Source organism: Myotis nattereri, assembly GCF_964212035.1.
Source record: "Myotis nattereri genome assembly, chromosome: 5".
Classification (NCBI taxonomy): domain Eukaryota; kingdom Metazoa; phylum Chordata; class Mammalia; order Chiroptera; family Vespertilionidae; genus Myotis; species Myotis nattereri.
The window spans coordinates 3,837,949-3,855,714 of record NC_138080.1 but is presented as its reverse complement, the minus strand read 5'-3'; the positions used below and the strand labels follow the sequence as shown (position 1 = coordinate 3,855,714).

The 17,766-nt window shown below is 56.1% G+C and overlaps 1 protein-coding gene across 1 annotated transcript in view; it reads left to right on the top strand.

Annotated features, from left to right (window-relative positions):
* PRDM5 (PR/SET domain 5) overlaps nt 1-17,766 on the top strand; it is a 117,539-nt gene that overhangs the window by 88,145 nt on the left and 11,628 nt on the right. The gene's annotated exons all lie outside the window — the stretch shown is intronic.

Sequence of the window (17,766 nt, the reverse complement as noted above, 5' to 3'; positions counted from 1 at the left end):
GATTAATCACTATGCTTTAATTATGTTCAATTTGTGACAATGAAATTGGGGGTCACCACAACATGAGGAGCTGTATTAAAGGGTCGCGGCTTTAGGAAGGTTGAGAACCACTCCTTTAGAGAAAACACGTCATCATCACATCCTCTCCAGCGTGAGGGCACCCCAGCCCCCCGCTGCGCTGCTGTGGCCGTGAGATGCCCTCGGAGGCCCGTTAAGGACCGTCCTCCTGGTTTTGTGACGGGTGAGGGGCGGCTCTTGTGCGGGTTAAAACAGATCCCCTGGTTCCCATTCACGATGCCGTGCTTGTCTCATACGAATATGAGCGACTGGACCACTTCCTACGGATAAACTGACTCCTTAATCAGGACAACGACTTCAGTGCACATGTTCAAAATACCTGTTTCACAATGGGCCTGAGTGCAGGGGCGTGACTTAGCTTCAGTGTCGTTTACTCATTTTTTAAGTGGACAGTTGTCACAGACGTGCCAGGCATGTGTCTTAAAGATGCCGACCTGCCTTAGCTGGTTTGGCTCAGTGGATAGAGCATCAGCCTGCAGACTGAAGGGTCCTGGGTTTGATTCTCGTCAAGGGCATGTACCTTGGTTGCGGGCACATCCCCCGTGGGGAGTGTGCAGGAGGCAGCTGATCGATGTTTCTCTCTCATCGATGTTTCTAATGCTCTATCTCTCTCCCTTCCTCTCCGTAAAAAAAATCAATTAAATATATATATATATAAAATAAATCAAGCATGTCAAACTCTCGGCCCTCGGGCCACATGTGGCCCACAACGAATATAAAAAAAAAAAAAAAAAAAAAAAAAAAGCCAACCTGCAGGCAAAGGGGCCTGGCTTCTCTTATCAAACCTGGAGATGCCCTGCCCCTGGGCGTGTGGGTGCCGTTCCAGCCTCCCCGGGGACAGGGCTGAGCAAGTCGCTGCAGGAAAAATACCTCGGGTTTCCCCCGAGACAGTGGGTTGTTTCAAATTCAACTCATTTGTCTTTTTACTTCTTAATAACAGATTTAGAAGTTTTAATTAAAGCTTATTAATGAGAACAGTGAGAATAGTTAAAATAAATACGAAGACCGGGAAGTACATGCCAGGTGCTGTTTGGGGCCTTCACGCGCATTAATTCCTGGGAGCCTCCCAGGAGCTCACTAATGCATCTCACACGCACTGCAGCCTCCGGGGGAAACTGAGGCACAGGCCGGCGAGGGCGGAGCTGGGGTCAGGTCCCAGGCCAGGCTGCAGCGGCCAGCCCCTCACCTTCCACACAGTGGCCTTGGATTCAATGAAATATTCTGGGTGCCACTGACTCTCATCCCCTCTCCTGTATATTTTCAAACTAAACCAACTGCAGCAATAACCCCACATTTCTTTTCTTTTTTAAAAATATATTTGTATTGATTTCAGAGAGGAAGGAAGTGGGAGAGAGAGAGAGAAACATCAACGATGAGAGAGAATTACTGATCGGCTGCCTCCTGCACACCCCCCACTGGGGATCGAGCCTGCAACCTGGGCCTGTGCCCTTGACCAGAATCGAACCTGGGACCCTTCAGTCCGCAGGCTGACACTCTATCCACCGAGCCAAACCAGCCAGGCAACCCCACATCTCTAAGTCTGGCGTTCATTTGCATACCTGAGCCTGGACCCAAGGACCCCGGAGCAGCCTCGGTATCCAGGTGCAGGTGGCACCTGTCCGGCAGGGCACACAGGAAATGGAGCCTGACCGTGACGCTGGGAGCACCCAGGCTGAGCCAGGAGCACGGGCTGAAGACACAGTCCCCGTGAGTGCGGGCAGGAGCAGCGTGAATAGCACGAGCCTGGCGGGTTGGCCGGAGACTCCTTTATTTTTCTTTCTCACGTGTTCGTGCGTCCGTTGTATTTGGTCGCAGACAGCTCTAGCTTCGCATCCCGTTTCCTGGGCAGTGGATGCGTGCAGGCATCCTTTGTTTGGGGGTGTCTCGGGGAAGGAGCGCAGAGCCCTCGCACCCTGGGCCCTGTTTATGGGGGCAGCACGGCCCCAGCGGGGGAGACAGTCCTGCTAAAAGCCTCCGTGGCTGAACGGTCATTGGTCCACGGAGAGCCCGGGGTTGGCGGTGTATTCACCTCTGTCCTGATCTTTATTTTCTTCCTTCTGGTTTCAGCGCGTTGACTGTGTTGAGTTTCCTTGTTCCTCCGCCTTCCTGTGAGGCTTGTAATTAGTTAAATAGCAGTTTCACCTGCTTCCTCCCGACCCTGTGGTGGCGTCTGCCTCTTCCTCGCGCTCCCACAAGGGTGAGAGGCCCTGGCCGACGTGCAGCTCACCTGCCTGCCGGGGTCCTCAGCCCACACCCGTCTCCTGATGTCAGGCTCGCAGCAGTGAGTGACGCAGATTGCCCAGCCTTCTCCTCGCCAGGGCGGGAGGGGGGAAATGGGGGAGTGACGTGTTCCTGGGCTTCACATCCTTAGGGCAGGGACTTACTCGCAGCTGCCTAGGGTTGTCGGACTCACTTCTTCTACTTAATGGCTGTAGATTAGTTTTCTGCTTGGGAGGGGACAACAACAGAAACTCGTACCCCATGTCCAGGTGGCGCCTCCCTCCCATCAGGGAGGCTCTCTATGCAGGGCCCTGTGGTCCGGGCCCCTGGGGTCCAGGCCCCTGTGGTCCGGGCCCCTGTGGTCCAGGCCCCTGTGGTCTGGGCCCCTGTGGTCCAGGCCGTGAGGGCAGTTTCTCTAAAGGGCTGGGTCTCCGGTGCAGGCTGGTCCGGTGGCCGGGGTAGGGCCTTGGTCCAGAGCCCCTGCTCTCTCTCCAGGCTCCTCCCGTCCCACGCATGTCCCATCCTGTCCCTCTGCCTGGGTGACGGAGGACGTGGCTTTCTGGGGAAGCTGAGCCTCTGTTGGGGCAGGTTTCACACTGTGGACACTGTGGCTTGAATTGAAACCAGGACTTTAAAACAACTGGAGAAGAAAGAGGGACGTTCCAGGCCTTTAGGACATTCCAGACGCTGCCCCCTGCATCTCCTCCCCCTGCATCTCCTCCGCCTGCATCTCCACCCCCTGCATCTCCTCCCCCTGCCTCTCCTCCCCCTGCATCTCCTCCCCCTGCCTCTCCTCCCCCTACCTCTCCTCCCCCTGAATCTCTCCCCCTACATCTCCTCCCCCTGCCTCTCCTCCCCCTGCATCTCTCCCCCTGCCTCTCCTCCCCCTGCATCTCCTCCCCCTGCCTCTCCTCCCCCTGCATCTCTCCCCCTACATCTCCTCTCCCTGCCTCTCCAATCCCTGCATCTCCTTCCCCTGCATCTCTCCCCCTGCATCTCTCCCCCTGCCTCTCCTCCCCCTACCTCTCCTCCCCCTGCCTCTCCTCCCCCTGCCTCTCCTCCCCCTGCCTCTCCTCCCCCTGCATCTCTCCCCCTGCATCTCCTCCCCCTGCCTCTCCTCCCCCTGCATCTCTCCCCCTGCATCTCCTCCCCCTGCCTCTCCTCCCCCTGAATCTCTCCCCCTGCATCTCCTCCCCCTGCATCTCTCCCCCTGCATCTCCTCCCCCTGAATCTCTCCCCCTGCATCTCTCCCCCTGCATCTCTCCCCCTGCATCTCCTCCCCCTGCCTCTCCTCCCCCTGCATCTCTCCCCCTGCATCTCCTCCCCCTGCCTCTCCTCCCCCTGCCTCTCCTCCCCCTGCCTCTCCTCCCCCTGAATCTCTCCCCCTGCATCTCCTCCCCCTGCATCTCTCCCCCTGCCTCTCCTCCCCCTGCCTCTCCTCCCCCTGCATCTCCTCCCCCTGCCTCTCCTCCCCCTGCCTCTCCTCCCCCTGCCTCTCCTCCCCCTGAATCTCTCCCCCTGCATCTCCTCCCCCTGCCTCTCCTCCCCCTGCCTCTCCTCCCCCTGAATCTCTCCCCCTGCATCTCCTCCCCCTGCCTCTCCTCCCCCTGCATCTCCTCCCCCTGAATCTCTCCCCCTGCATCTCCTCCCCCTGCCTCTCCTCCCCCTGCCTCTCCTCCCCCTGCCTCTCCTCCCCCTGCATCTCCTCCCCCTGCCTCTCCTCCCCCTGCCTCTCCTCCCCCTGCCTCTCCTCCCCCTGAATCTCTCCCCCTGCATCTCTCCCCCTGCCTCTCCTCTGTCTGCCAGGTGGGCCTCACCTCCCACACCTCACCAGGCAGGTCCATGTCGACTGAGGCCTCTCTAGTGATGTCCGATGTCCCTCTCGAGTGCAGGGCACCAGGACCCCGGCTCCCCTGGAAATCAGGGCCTTGGCTTCATTGTGGCGAAGGCCTGAGCCAGCGTGGCCTGCGGGGAGGTAGGGTGCGTGCTCCCAACAGCCATTCGTAAGCACCGTTCACAGAAGCTGCTGTTTGTGACTGTTTATCACCGGAAGCTTCACGTCTTAACCACTTTTGATTTTTATCACAAAAAGCACCTGGGCCCGTTAGGAGGTTATTTCGGAACCGGTGTGAGCGCCCCTTTACACCCCGGTTACTGCGCAGGCTGGGGGTCCGCGTTCCCGCTGCCTCTCCGGCTCCTGTGCAGAGCAGCAGGGCAGCTCCTGCAGATACTAAGCCAGCAGTTGTCGGTGGTGGAAGGAGCGGCAGGTCTTCGTGTTGTTCTGGTTCCATTCCTTCTTTATGGAGCTTCCTGTCCCGCCCTCAGGTTCCCAGTGCGGGATGGTGACAGACAGGTATGCTGGCACTGTCCCCACGCCCTGTGCCCGCCCCGCCCGCTCCCCAGGGCAGTGCTGTCTGTGTCCCGGCCTGGGCTCTGCTGGGTTTGTCCGCAGCCTCTGGTAACTGATGGAGCAGCTTGAAGTCTGTGCAGACACCTGCCCAGCGCATCCTGCGGGTGCAGGGTGCGGCCCAGGAGGCCTGGTGCTGAGGGAAAGGAAGCGCCTGGGTGCAGATGCTGGAGCAGGGAGGCGGGGCTGTGGGGCGTGGTATAGGTGTCCGCAGCCCCTTGGGAATAGGCAGGGGTCTGGGACAGTCATGCTGGAGTCCCTGTGGATGCACCGTGAGGCCCACGGGGAAGGCTCAGAGGCCAGGGCAGAGCAGTGTGTGCAGCCAGGCTGGGTGGCTTTGGAGTTGAGCCTCAGGGGAAGGAGGAGGGGCGCCTGCAGGCACTGAGGGCCCGGCCACAGGAGAGGTGCCTGCCCCTCCGTCAGGCGCCCAGGAGGCTGAGTGCAGGGTGTGCCTGTGGTCTGGGCCAGTGGAGAGGGAAGTGGAGACAGGCTGCCTGAGGACCCGGTGAGTCCGGGAAGCACGTCCTGTTTGGTGTGACGTGTTGTACTGTGATCAGGAGGGACACCAGCCGCTCCTTTGGGAAGTTTGCCCTGAAGTGACGCTGGAGGGGGACGGGAGGGGGGGCAGCAGCCAGGTGACCCGCACAGGAGCCCCGCACCTCTGAGAGCATTGACGAGGTGTGGACCAGTCGTGTCTATCAGGAGGTAAATAACATGGAGAGGTCACCATGAATGTGGGGTCCCGGGAGGGCACTGTGGGGCTTGAAGATGACCCCTAGGCTTAGGGGACAATGAGGTCTGAGGACACCTGTGTGGGTAGGTGCTGGGGATGGGGCACCTGTGTGGGTAAGTGCTGGGGATGGGGTACCTGTGTGGGTAAGTGCTGGGGATGGGGTACCTGTGTGGGTAAGTGCTGGGGATGGGGTACCTGTGTGGGTAAGTGCTGGGGGTGGGGTACCTGTGTGGGTAAGTGCTGGGGGTGCGGTACCTGTGTGGGTGAGTGCTGGGGGTGGGGTACCTGTGTGGGTGAGTGCTGGGGGTGGGGTACCTGTATGGGTAAGTGCTGGGGGTGGGGTACCTGTGTGGGTGAGTGCTGGGGGTGGGGTACCTGTGTGGGTGAGTGCTGGGGGTGGGGGTACCTGTGTGGGTGAGTGCTGGGGGTGGGGCACCTGTGTGGGTAAGTGCTGGGGGTGGGGGTACCTGTGTGGGTAAGTGCTGGGGGTGGGGGTACCTGTGTGGGTAAGTGCTGGGGGTGGGGCACCTGTGTGGGTAAGTGCTGGGGGTGGGGGTACCTGTGTGAGTAAGTGCTGGGGGTGGGGCACCTGTGTGGGTAGGTGCTGGGGGTGGGGGTACCTGTGTGGCTAGGTGCTGGGGGAGGGGTACCTGTGTGGGTAAGTGCTGGGGGTGGGGGCACTTGTGTGGGTAAGTGCTGGGGGTGGGGGCACCTGTGTGGGTAGGTGCTGGGGGTGGGGGCACCTGTGTGGGTAAGTGCTGGGGGGGGCACCTGTGTGGGTAATTGCTGGGGTCCAACCCCAGCAGGTCCAGGGGTCCCCAAAGGTGTGGACGGAGTCGGCAAAGAAGGAATGACACGGAGACAGCGTTCAGTTGATCAGCAGCCTAGCCAGGATCTCTAGCCAGGATCTCCCGCCAGGTTCTGTGTCCATGTTCTCTTGCTAGGTTCTCTAGCCAGGTTCTCCAGGTTCTCCAGCCAGGTTCTGTAGCCATGTTCCCTCGCTAGGTTCTCCAGCCAGGTTCAGTCACCAGGTTCTAGTCAGGTTCTCTTGCCATGTTCTATCCAGGTTCTGTAGCCAGGTTCTGTCTCTAGGATCTTCAGCCAGGTTCTCTCGCTAGGTTCTGTCTCTAGGTTCTGTGGCCAGTTTCTGTCCAGGATCTTTTGCCATGTTCTCTCCAGCGAAGTTCTGGTTAGGATCTCCAGCCAGGTTCTGTGTCCATGTTCTCTTGCTAGGTTCTCCAGCCAGGTTCAGTCACCAGGTTCTAGTCAGGTTCTCTTGCCATGTTCTATCCAGGTTCTGTAGCCAGGTTCTGTCTCTAGGATCTTCAGCCAGGTTCTCTTGCTAGGTTCTGTTTCTAGGTTCTGTGGCCAGTTTCTGTCCAGGATCTTTTGCCATGTTCTCTCCAGCGAAGTTCTTCTGTTTTTAGGTTCTGTGTAGGTTCTGTGTGTAGGTTCTGTCTCCTGTTGTCTTGTTACATCTGTATTTATACCAGTTGATTCCAATCCTATCAATCTCTATTCCAAAGGTTAGGGCGTTTCTTATCTCCATTCCAGGGAGTAAAGATTAAGTAGCTTAAGCATGATTGTTCGTAGTTAAAGTGATTAATTACCTGCCTGGCACTTAGTTAAGGGGTTTTATTCCATCCCTAACTTCAGAGGAAAATCCCTACCTGGGGAAACAACCTTTCTTAGAGAGGTGACCTTGGTTAAAACACATAGTGCCAAGAAGGTGAGCAAACATATTAAAAACAGTATGCCATATATGCCAGGTCCCTTGAAACAGCAAGCATGGACCGGGTCCCGGCAGGTAATGCTGGGGGTGGGGGTACCTGTGTGGGTAGGTGCTGGGGGTGGGGGCACCTGTGTGGGTAATGCTGGGGGTGGGGGCACCTGTGTGAGTAAGTGCTGGGAGTGGGGGTACCTGTGTGGGTAGGTGCTGGGGGTGGGGTACCTGTGTGGGTAAGTGCTGGGAGTGGAGGTACCTGTGTGGGTAGGTGCTGGGGGTGGGGGCACCTGTGTGGGTAATGCTGGGGGTGGGGTACTTGTGTGGGTAAGTGCTGGGGGTGGGGGCACCTGTGTGGGTAATGCTGGGGGTGGGGGCACCTGTGTGAGTAAGTGCTGGGAGTGGGGGTACCTGTGTGGGTAGGTGCTGGGGGTGGGGTACCTGTGTGGGTAAGTGCTGGGAGTGGGGGTACCTGTGTGGGTAGGTGCTGGGGGTGGGGGCACCTGTGTGGGTAATGCTGGGGGTGGGGTACTTGTGTGGGTAAGTGCTGGGGGTGGGGCACCTGTGTGGGTAAGTGCTGGGGGTGGGGGCACCTGTGTGGGTAATGCTGGGGGTGGGGGCACCTGTGTGAGTAAGTGCTGGGAGTGGGGGTACCTGTGTGGGTAGGTGCTGGGGGTGGGGTACCTGTGTGGGTAAGTGCTGGGAGTGGGGGTACCTGTGTGGGTAGGTGCTGGGGGTGGGGGCACCTGTGTGGGTAATGCTGGGGGTGGGGTACTTGTGTGGGTAAGTGCTGGGGGTGGGGTACCTGTGTGGGTAGGTGCTGGGGGTGGGGGTACCTGTGTGGGTAGGTGCTGGGGGTGGGGGTGGGGGTACCTGTGTGGGCAGGTGCTGGGGGTGGGGCTGGGGGTACCTGTGTGGGTAAGTGCTGAGGGTGGAGGTGGGGTACCTGTGTGGGCGGGTGCTGGGGGTGGGGGTGGGGGTACCTGTGTGGACAGGTGCTGGGGGTGGGGGTGGGGGTACCTGTGTGGGTAAGTGCTGAGTTGTATTCATCTTTTAACACATATGCTTGCTAGCAGAGGAATTAAGATTACTCCCAGTCAGACAGACGTTTTATACAAGAAATATGTCCATGCTTTTCTGAGGAAGGAAAGGTAAATGTAGAGGCATGGGAGAAGGTAGGCCCAAGGAGCCTTATCCTTAACCCCACTGCAGCCTTTCCACCCCCGGAAAGTGCAGGATTGGCAAGCTCTCCCTGGGGTGATAGATCAGGACTCAGGTAATAGCGGGAAGCGCCAATCCTACTCTTAAAATGGATACAAGAGAGCATTTCGGGTTTTTCTTTTTAATGCCTGCTTTTAAAAAATAAAAAAGGGGGAATTTGCCGGGAGCCGGTCCATGCTTGCTGTTTCAAGGGACCTGGCATATATGGCATACTGTTCTTAATATGTTTGCTCACCTTCTTGGCACTATGTGTTTTAACCAAGGTCACCTCTCTAAGAAAGGTTGTTTCCCCAGGTAGGGATTTTCCCCTGAAGTTAGGGAGGGAATAAAACCTCTTAACTAAGTGCCAGGCGGGTAATTAATCACTTTAACTATGAAGAATCATGCTTAAGCTACATAATCTTTACTCCCTGGAATGGAGATAAGAAACGCCTTAACCTTTGTAATAGAGGTTGATAGGATTGAATCAACTGGTATAAATACAGATGTAACAAGACAGCAAGACACAGAACTTAGAAGACAGAACTTAGAAGACAGAACCTACACAGAACCTAGAGACAGAAGAACTTCGCTGGAGAGAACATGGCAAAAGATCCTGGACTGAACCTGACTACAGAAATTGGCAAGAGAACCTGACTAGAACCTGGTGACTGAACCTGGCTGGAGAACCTGGACAGAACCTGGCTGGAGAACCTAGCGAGGGAACATGGCTACAGAACCTGGCTGGAGAACCTGGAGACCCTAGCAAGAGAACATGGACACAGAACCCGGCTGGAGATCCTAACCAGAACTTCACTGGAGATCCAGAGCAGAACTTCTCTGGAGATCCAGACCAGAACTTGGCTGGAGAACCTGGCTGGAGAACCTAGCAAGAGAACATGGACACAGAACTTCGCTGGAGATCCAGACCAGAACTTGGCTGGAGATCCTGGCTAGAGATCCTGGCTAGGCTGCTGATCAACTGAACGCTGTCTCTGTGTCATTCCTTCTTCGCCGACTCCGTCCACACCTTTGGGGACCCCTGGACCTGCTGGGGTTGGACCCCAGCAGTGGGGTACCTGTGTGGACAGGTGCTGGGGGTGGGGTACCTGTGTGGGTAAGCCCTGGGGGCCTGCCCAGCTGCTCCTGCTTTATAACTGGGTAAGAGGAAGGATCCAAACACATTTAATAACTTTTTAAAAAGCTTATTATTTCAGAGGAAACTTTTCAGGTTGTTTTTAGTTTGTTTTTCTAAACGTCATTGGCGTTTGTTCTGTGTGGGCCAGAGGTCTGGCTCGTTGCCGCTATTGAAACTGCCTTTAATTTGGTTTTATTGTTTCTAGAGCCCAGGCATTTCTTGGGGGGTTATGTGCCTTGTAAGGGAATCATTTAAGATAAATGGCTTTAAGGCACCATTGTGTTTTACTTGGCTCAGAAACTTACCTGAAGGTGAACATTCTCACTCTAGCTCAGCAAGCGCCTTCCTTTGTGAAGGGGAAGCAGGGAAGGGTGCCTCCTGAGAGAGAACGTCCTCTGCAGGGCCCACAGCGTCCATTCCACCTTCTCTGTTCCTCCTCGTCTGGGCGACATTCCCTGTGATGATCATGGGCCACCGGGCAGGGCGCCTGCTCCCCACTCTGTGCCACTGTCCCCGGGAGCCAGTGCGCTCTCTGAAGTCACCAGCAAAGCCAGGCCCTCCAGGAGCACCTCTGGGGGCACCTGAGACGCTCCTGACAGACACCCTGGTCCAGGCCTTCTAGAAAGCGCTGAGTTTTTCTGACTTCCCCGGGCTTTGGGAGTGAGAGGGAAAACCTAAAATAAGTTGGATTTCAGAGTCCTGAGGAATTTATTGGGCAGGCAGATGGCCCCATGGGAAGCCAGACAAAAGTCTTTTGTGGAATTAAATTGTTTCACTGCATTTAGGATTACGAGGGTCGAGTTACACTGCCTTGAGGGGTCCAGCTGGACCCAGGCGTGGAATGTGGTTTTTCGGCCCCGTTTTCTAACGATACTTTAATTTTCATTCAATATTTCTAGGCCTCATTTGATTTTTTTTTGGGAGGGGGTGGGGGGAAGGGGGAAAAAAGCTGGCCCTGTCGACCTAAAACATAATGTGCGCGGCCACAAAATAAAATTTAAAAAAAGAAAATAAAAACAGACAGATAAAAGAATAGAAATTCAAAACAAAACAAAAGAAACAAACCTTCCCCCCGCCTCCCCTACCCCCCCAAAAAAACAACAGAAAATAGAGTGACGCACACTGATGGAATAACGGAGGCAAGGCCGCCCAGGTGGTCGCACCGTCTCTTCCCTCCCTGGATGCTGCTCGTAGGCCCACAGGCAGGGGGCTTCCCTGCAGAGTCCAGGCTGGACACAGTGACCAGGTGGCAGGAATGACGCGGACGTGCTGTCCGGGACCTCTGAGGCCAGACCAGGAGAACCCTGCGCTCTTGCCTGTGTCCCCCGGGACCAGCCCAAACGCTGTGAGGACCTCAGGCCACAGGCAGGGGCCGCAGGCAGGTGATGGCACTGCAACAGCAGCCAGCACAGACCCGGCTGAGTCACAGGATTCCAGCTACAGCCACAGCTACAGCCACAGCCACAGCCACAGCCACAGCCGCAGCGAGGCCCCCAGAGCCGCAGGAAACCGTCAGTTTGGGCCCTATGTTGGGGGTGGCTGCGTTTGACGTGAGTCACTGTTTCCTCAACAGAGAACTCACCCACGTGCTCAGCACTGCACGTCGCCGGGCGAGCGGCCCTCTGCTCCTGCCCTCGTGCGGAGCAGTGGCACCGACGGGCGCCTGGAGGTGACTCTGCCCCGTGACCCCGGTGTCCACCCCGTGACTCTGGTGTCCGCCCCGTGACCCGGGGGTCTGCCCGCGCAGCCCGTCAGCGTGGCCCTGTAACCAGCGATGGGGGCCTTGAGCTCGTTGCCACTGAGCCGATGACAGGTAACAGTCAGGCAGGCTTTTCCGCGGGCCTGCTTCTGGAGTATGGGGTGAGCTTGGTTGGGGGGCTGCGATGCTGAACAGCAGGAATAAAACCAGACCCGCTGGAGAAACTAAGATGGCGGCATAGATAAACACTGGGAAATTGCTGCTTCCCGCAACAATTGATAAATGCATCAAAAACACAAGGTGGACACCATCCAGAACTACAGGGGGGCTGGCTGAGTGTAAATTCTACAACTAGAAGGAAAGAAAAGCACACTGAGAGTGGGAGGAGCTGCGGAGGTGGAGTGCAGAGGTACGGGGGCTCGCGCGCGCGGAAAGGGTCTGGCACCTGAGGGCGCGGCTGTCTTTTTGAATCCGGAGGGAGACACAAGCTCCCGACGGCTCTGAAATCCGGTTCCGGGAAGTCTCTGGGGACCCAGGTCTCATACGGGGAGAAACTGGACTGTCTGGCAGCGGGCGAGCTTGAGAGCGGCTTTCCCTCAGAGGTGCTTGCAACCATTGCCGGGACACTGGGACTCGCGACTCCTTAGGGCGGGGCTGAGGCTCCGCTATAGCCGCTCTCTCTGCCCTTTGATTCCTTGAGACCCCGCCCCGCCCAGGCTGTGGCAGAGGCTTTTGCATATGAATGCCCTGGCCATTTGCAACCTGTAATTACCTAACAAACTGCAGCTGGGCAAGACAGACCTAGAACTTCCAAGAGAAGGCCCAAGGCCCCAAGCGGCTTGCATTGCTTCACAGCTGAGCCTCATCAGGGCACCTCCAAACTCCAAAAAAAAGGAAGGGGAAGCTGCAGTTCTCTTCATAGCTCCTGCTGTGTAACCTCAGGCAGAGGCTAAATTAGCACCTCCTTAGATCCAAGAGCCATTGTGCCCAGTGGTCAGAGAGGGGCCACCCAGATCACAACTCCTCAGATCCATAAGGGACACACTCAGGGTGCAGTCTCAGTGAGCACCAAAGCCCCACTGAAGCAAGTCTTGCCCCAGAAGGGTGTCTCCAGCACAGAAGTTCTCCCACTGCAGACACAGCTGATTCTTACTGCCAATTGGCCTGGAGGTCAATTTCTCCCAGTGATACCTACAACAACCAAGGCATAGCTACAACAAGACTGTGCACAAAGCCCACGAGGGGGTGCACCAAGAGTGTCCACCTCAGGTAACTGGGGAGGCTGAGCCACTGGGCCCTACAGGACACCTAGCACACAAAGCCACTCTATCAACACAGGGAAGCAGCCAAAATGCGGAGACAAAGAAACAGGTCACAAATGGCAGAAATGGAGGAAAGCAAACGACTGGATATAGAGTTCAAGGCCACGTTTATAAGGTTTTTCAAGAATTTTATGGAAACCGCCGATAAATTTAATGAGTCCCTCAATAAGTATAGTGAGACCATGGAGGACATGAAAAAGGACCAACTAGAAATTAAGCATACACTGACTGAAATAAAGAATAATCTACAGAGATCCAACAGCAGACAAGAGGATCCCAAGAATCAAGTCAAAGATTTGAAATACAAAGAAACAAAAAATACCCAACTGAAAAAGAAAAAAGAAAAGAGATTCCAAAAATATGAAGATAGTGTAAGGAGCCTCTGGGACAACTTCAAGCGTACCAACATCAGAATTATAGGGGTACCAGAAGAAGAGAGAGGGCATGATATTGAAAACCTATTTGAAGAAATAATGACAGAAAACTTCCCCTACCTGGTGAAAGAAATAGACTTACAAGTCCAGGAAGTGCAGAGAACCCCAAACAAAAGGAATCCAAAGAGGACCACACCAAGACACATCATAATTAAAATGCCAAGAGCAAAAGACAAAGAGAGAATCTTAAAAGCAGCAAGAGAAAGACAGTCAGTTACCTACAAGGGAGTACCCATACAACTGTCAGCTGATTTCTCAACAGAAACCATGCAGGCCAGAAGAGAGTGGCAAGAAATATTCAAAGTGATGAATAGCAAGAACCTACAACCAAGATTACTTTATCCAGCAAAGCTATCATTCAGAATAGAAGGTCAGATAAAGAGCTTCACGGATAAGAAAAAGCTAAAGGAGTTCATCTCCACCAAACCAGCATTATATGAAATGCTGAAAGGTATTCTTTAAGAAGAGGAAGAAGAAAGGAACTCTTACCATTTGCCACAGCATGGATGGAACTGGAGAGCGGATAAATACCACAGGATCTCACTCATTTGTGGAATATAATGAACAACATAAACTGATGAACAAGGACTGATCCAGAGACGGAGAGGCATTGATTGGACTGTCGGGCTTTGGAGGGAGGGTAGGGGAGGGTGGGGGTAAGGGGGAAAGATCAACCAAAGGACTTACATGCAGGCATATAGGCCTAACCAATGGACACGGACAACGGGGGGTGGGTGGGTGAGGGCATGAGCGGGGGGGGGGGGGGGTAGAGGGTAACGTGGGGACAAGGACACATATGTAATATCTTAATCAATAAAAATATATTAAAAAAAAAAAAAACCAGACCCGCTGGCCGGCTGGAGACGGACGATGTGGCCTTGCTAATGGCCTCAGGTCGCGTCTCAGAAACTAAACACAGCGGAACCGTCTCCGGGAGCCGAAGCTTCTGTTTCCCGTTGCGTGACGGGCGCGGGCGGTGGCTGGGTGGGCGGGAATCCTGATGAGAGAGACTCTTTGGGGCAGCATGCTTCTGATTGTGATTCTTTTTTAAAAAATATGTGATTTCAGAGAGGACGGGAGAGGGAGAGAGAGATGGAAACATCCATGATGAGAGAATCATTGGTCGGCTGCCTCCTGCACACCCCCCACTGGGGATTGAGCCTGCAGCCCCAGGTATGTGCCCTTGACTGGAATTGAACCCGGGACCCTTCAGTCCGCAGGCCAAGGCTATCCACTGAGCCAAGCCAGCCAGGGCTCCAATTGTAATTCTTTACGATTCAGAAGGATCGTACTTAGGCTCACGTGGCCAACCACGTCTTACTGAGTCAACTGCTTGGCTTGCGGTGTTTGCAGGGAAGGGAAGGAAGTGCAGGGAAGGGAAGGAAGTGCAGGGAAGGGAAGGAAGTGCAGGGAAGGGAAGGAAGTGCAGGGAAGGGAAGGAAGTGCAGGGAAGGGAAGGAAGTGCAGGGAAGGGAAGGAAGTGCAGGGAAGGGAAGGAAGTGCAGGGAAGGGAAGGAAGTGCGGGCTCTTCAAGCTTCGGGAGGAACTGATCCGACAGAGCACGGCCAGGCCCGAGCGCAGTGTCCCAAGGGCGCTCTGTACCCACAGCAGGGGCTCCTGGCTCGCCTGGGAGAGATGCAGGGCGCCTGGCTCACCTGGGAGAGATGCAGGGGCGCCTGGCTCGCCTGGGAGAGATGCAGGGGCGCCTGGCTCGCCTGGGAGAGATGCAGGGTGCCTGGCTCGCCCAGAGGGGTGCGGCGAGGAAGCGGCCAGGAGACGGACGAGAGGCTGGTCTGCGGGAGGAGGGAGCCACCGGTGAGGCCCACATGGATGGAACCGGAGGGCCGAGCAGCAGGAGGGCACAGAGAAGCCCGGACGGCTGGCGGACACCCGGCCTCAGCCAGGCCGCACCGCACGCTGCTTCTCACCCACGTCAGCATCCGCTCAGCGTGGGCGTGGGCTAGTCCGGTGCGGGGTCTCTTTCTTCATCCCTCCCGCCTCCTCCTGGGCAGGCATCGCCCACTGCTCTGTGCCGGACGGACGTCCTCACCGCCGCAGTAATGCCCGGCTGTTAGGTCAGCTCAGCGCCTCACTTCTGTGTCCTTGTTTTGCTTCCCTTTTCCTTCGCGCTTAGCGCGTGTGTTTGTTCGTTCGGCAGCAGAACAGTCTTCCGTTTGCCGGGTGCTCACCGGCCGTTGCCCGTCTCTTCTGTGGAAGGCGCTCTGAGTGGATCCGGGTTGAGTGGGGATGACACGCCCACGCCGAGCCCGTCTCGCCCTGCCGTGTGCGCCTTCTCAGAGGGACACGGACATGCCATTGAGACTTTGACTTTGTTCAGAGGGGACCGTGTGTGATTGGACCGTGGGGCCATGGGGCCATGGGAAACAGCAGCCACCTGCCCGAGGGAGACGGGTGGTTCCCTGAACAGGCTGAACCGGGTCAGGGTGTGAGGATGAGTTTTCTAGAAGGAACTGAATTTGGGGCGGGCGTGCGGAGTTGGCCGGGTGCTGTGCACTGGGGACACCCAGGGCAGAGCCAGGAGGGGCGTGTGCTGAGGGGACGGGAGACGAGGGCGGCCCCGCAGGTTCCCGGGATGGGCAGCTTCCGAGCTGAGCAGGGCCACAGGTGTGTCTGTGGGTGGTGACAGGTGGGTCTGTGGGTGCTGACAGGTGTGTCTGTGGGTGGTGAGAGCTGGGTCTGTGGGTGGTGAGAGCTGGGTCTGTGGGTGCTGACAGGTGGATCTGTGGGTGGTGACAGGTGGGTCTGTGGGTGGTGACAGGTGGGTCTGTGGGTGGTGACAGGTGGGTCTGTGGGTGCTGACAGGTGGGTCTGTGGGTGGTGACAGGTGGGTCTGTGGGTGCTGACAGGTGGGTCTGTGGGTGGTGACAGGTGGGTCTGTGGGTGGTGACAGGTGGGTCTGTGGGTGGTGAGAGCTGGGTCTGTGGGTGGTGTCAGGTGGGTCTGTGGGTGCTGACAGGTGGGTCTGTGGGTGGTGACAGGTGGGTCTGTGGGTGCTGACAGGTGGGTCTGTGGGTGGTGAGAGCTGGGTCTGTGGGTGGTGTCAGGTGGGTCTGTGGGTGGTGTCAGGTGGGTCTGTGGGTGGTGACAGGTGGGTCTGTGGGTGCTGACAGGTGGGTCTGTGGGTGGTGAGAGGTGACTCTGGGTGGTGAGTGGCAGCTCAGCCTTGACTGTTGCCCTGGGAGGGGATGAAGGAGAGAACAGCCATGACCTCTGGGCTCCCTGCTTATGGGAAACACAGAGCTGGACATAAAGCAAATGTTCAGTCCAGGCAGGTCTGCCCGGAACTAACCTCCCGCCTTTACATGATTTATCTCACTTCACGGAAGCTGTCCTCCAGGTTAGCACGGTACAGCTCTCGCTCAGCGGCTACGTCTGCAGTTACGACTGTGACTGCGTGAGGGCCCAGCTTAAGGCTGACCTCTCCTCGGAGCTTGAGGCCTGTGTGCGTGTTGGTTGAGCCCCGGGCCCCGTGGTGTCAGGGAGCAGCCTGGCCGCTGGCTGGCGGCCCCGTCTGTCAATCCTGCGGATGTTCTATGGGAGTCCCAGGATCCAGGAGCCCCGCCGGGACCCCGGTGTCGCCACGGGGAGCAGGAGCAGAGTTAGGTAACGGGAAGCTCTGGGAATATCGGCTCGCAGGCTGGTAGCTGCCTCGCCACACGGTTTATCTTTAGACGCTAATAACACACTTCAGGGCTCACGGACAGCGCGTGCCGCCTGCGATGCATAAAGAGAGAATTCCTTTGTTTCTAAGACAGGCGGTAGGCAATTAATTACTTAAAGTGGGGCCGCTATTCTTAGGAAAGTGATACATTTTCTGTACTATTTTCCCTCTGAAGCAGAATTTTATATTCATCTTGTCCTCCTTCCAGGGGGTTTAATGACTCAAGTATCATAAAGAGTCTTGAAATAAAGGACCATCTCTTTATACGAAGAACCTTGAAATAAAAGACCATCTATTTATATGAATGGACTTCGAGAACAGTGCTAAATTGAGGGTGCATACATAATTCCATTTCTCCATAAAATTGCCGGTGATATTTTCATAGAGTGTGCCCTTTCCAACTTGAATTATACGATGCTCACGCATATTTAGATAACACACAGAAGGAAGCAGGGTTGCGTAATACATAAAGCACCCTTATTGAATTCCTGTCATGGGCCTGGCATTATGATGAGCAAACCCGGAGACACAGCTTAATGTCTCATGTTACCAATGAGGGAGGGGGGCTTGGAGAGAGTAGGTGGCCTGTCCAGGGTTGTAGGACTAGTGGGGAGAGTAGGTGGCTTGTCCAGGGTTGTAGGACTAGTGGAGAGAGTAGGTGGCTTGTCCAGGGTTGTAGGACTAGTGGAGAGAGTAGGTGGCTTTTCCAGGGTTGTAGGACTGGTCACAGGCAGCACGGACATGGGAAATTAGATCTCTTCATTGCTCAAGGCTGGATTCTTATTTTTTTAATCATCATCAGAGGTGAGAGCAGAAAGGGAGAGAGAGAAACATTGATGTGAGAGCGAAACGTCAATTGCTTGCCTTCCGTGCACATCCTGACGGGGGGCATCAAACCTGCAACCTTTCGGTGGCCAGGGCGATGCTCAACCACCTGAGCCACCCCTGCCGGGCAAGGCTGCATTCTTCATTCCTGTGTGTTCAGCTGTCAAGATGCTGTACAGGATTATGCTCCATGTCGTGTGAACCAATCTTTTGCAGAAAGTCTAAGAACAGTGGTCTTGATTTCTCTGTCAGTTCAAGGGTCTCCTGCGTCCCCAGGACCCCTTCCTGCTCCCCACCACCCCCGC